Genomic DNA, 2,659 nt, shown 5'->3' with positions numbered 1-2,659 from the left:
CTATTATATTAGAATCCCTGTGGGCAGTGCCTGGAATCTGTATTTTTGGAAAGTCCCAAGGGGCTTTTAGTCCATGGATTTGTGTTTGGGACCTGCTAGTCTAAATAGTATAGTGCATATTCATTTCTTTAGAATTTTCTGATTTGTAGAATTTCCCTAGTAGGGTCAAACTTAACACTTCCTTCACTTTTGTTGAGAATGCCTGTAAGGAATGACAACATACAGAATATTTCTGAGTATTTTGCAAAATTATCACTAAGGAGAGTATCAGTGGATATGTGTAGGCCTGATAAATGGAGTGAGGATTTATGTGCTCCAGACATTTGTTTTGAGTCTAACTTGAAAGGTGAAGGCCAACATGAATAAAAGTCATCAAACTTAGACTTTTATCATTTTATTTTCAAAATATACATGAGATCTATGTATGTGCTAACAAACCTGTTTATTAGATATAAATGTTTTAAATACATCAAAAAGTTTTTTAATCCTGCTTTTCCCCTCTGCTTTTTAAAAATATTAAGGACTAAGAAACCTAATTTGGCTGACCTCTCTTGACTTTGAATGACCTTAGCTAATAAATCTTTTATTTAAAGTCTCATGAAAAAAATTCAATTGAAAAATCATAGATAATGAAAAAGTTGTCTACCATGGAGAATTGTGAGGCTGGGAGAGAACACAAATGAGTTTAAAGGTTGACAAAAATAGCAACAGGCACTCAGCTTAAGGTTTCTTTCTCCTTCATTTATACCACTGACCCACAACCAGCAAGGCAGATAATCCATGAGAGGAAACCATGAGGGTAGGAGTACATCTCCTTGGTGCCTCTCTTGTTCTTACAGAAACCTGCATTTCAGTCATCACCTGTACAGAGTGAGGGACTGAGGAATCCAGTCTGAGGAACCCAGGGCCAGGGATTTCTGCCTTTTACATACTGGGCTCGGTGGAAGGCTGTGGGTGTTCAGGGTCCCCCTTGAGTTGTCACTGTGCCACAGTGAGAACTTCTGAGCTTGATCTTACTTTCTAATCGGGGCCAGAGTGGGCCTGAGCAAGACTACCCCAAGTTTGTAACCCATCATGTCATGATGTTGCCCTTTTCCTTGGTTTCTTGGGTCTTCAGTACTATTTTTTGTGTTCGTTCTCAATATGTGTGTTCTAATTCTATGTTGAATAAAACAGGATAGAGTGGACATCTTTGTCTTTTTCCTGGTCTTAAAGAAAAATTTTTCAGTTTTTCAAAATTGAGAATGACATTAGCTGTGGGTTTGTCACATATGGCCTTCATTATGTTATGGTATGTTCTCTTTATCTCTAGTTTGCTAAGAGTTTTACGTTTGTTTGTTTGTTTGTTTGTTTGTTTGTTTGTTTGTTTTTATCATAAATGGATGTTGGATTTTGTCAAATGTTTTTTGGGCATTTATTGATATGGTTATGTGATTTTTATTCATTTTGTTTATATGGTATATCACATTAATTGAATGTGGATATTGAAGCAACCTTACATCCCAGGAATAAATCCAAATTGATTATGGTGTATGATCTTTCTAATGTATTGTTAATTTTGGTTTGCTAATATTTTGTTGAGGATTTTTGCATCTATGTTCATCAGGGATACTAGCATATAATTTACCTTTTTAGTAATGTCTTTATCTAGTTTTAGAATCAGGGTAATGCTGGAAACATAAAATGAGTGGGAGTTTTCCCTCCACTTCAACTTTTTGGTATAGTTTGAGAAAGATAGATATTATTTTTTCTTCAAATGTTTGTGAAATACACCTGTGAAGCCATTCAGTTCTGGACTTTTGTTTTTTGGGATGTTTTTATCACTGATTCAATTTCATTGGTCGATTCAGATTTTCTGTTTCTTCTTGACTCAGTCTTAGAAGATTGTGCGTTTCTAGGAATTTATATTTTTTCCAGGTTGTTCCATTTTTTAGCATCAATTGTTCATAGTAGTTTCTTATCCTTTGTATTTCTGCAGTGTCAGTTCTCACTTCTCCTTTTTTGTTTCTGATTTTATTTATTTGGGTCTTTTCTCTTTTTTTTTTCTTGACATGTCTAGTTAAAGGTTTCTCAATTTTCTTTATCTTTTCAAAGATTCAGCCCTTGGTTTTATTCATCTTTTGTATGTTTTTTTTTTTGGACTCTATTTCATTTATTTGCACTCTGATCTTCATTGTTGTTTCCTTCTACTCATTTTAGGCTTTGTTCTTTTTCTAGTTCCTTTAGGTGTAAGGTTAAATTGTTTATTTGTGATTTTTCTTGTTTCTTAATGTAGGCCTTTATTGCTATGAATTTCTCTCTTAGAACTGCTTTGGCTGTGTCCCATACATAGATTTGGAGGTTGGTTGTGTTTTTATTTTCATTTGTCTCAAGGTATTTTTTTATTTCTTCCTTGATCTTTGTTTAGTAGCATGTTATTTAGCCTCAATGAGTTTTTGTGTTTGTCATTTTTGTTTTGTAATTGATTTCTAGTTTTATGCCATTGTGATCAGAGAAGACTCTTGATAAATTTCAATCTTCTTAAATTTATTGAGACTTGTTTTGTGGCCTAACATGTGTTCTATTCCTGGAAAATGTTTCGTGTGCACATGAAAAGGATGTATATTCTGCTGCTTTGGGGTGAAATGCTCTAAAAATATCAATTAAATACATCTGGCCT

The sequence above is a fragment of the Hipposideros armiger genome, unplaced genomic scaffold (assembly GCF_001890085.2).
Source record: "Hipposideros armiger isolate ML-2016 unplaced genomic scaffold, ASM189008v1 scaffold_604, whole genome shotgun sequence".
NCBI lineage: Eukaryota > Metazoa > Chordata > Mammalia > Chiroptera > Hipposideridae > Hipposideros > Hipposideros armiger.
Note: the sequence above shows the minus strand (reverse complement) of the source record.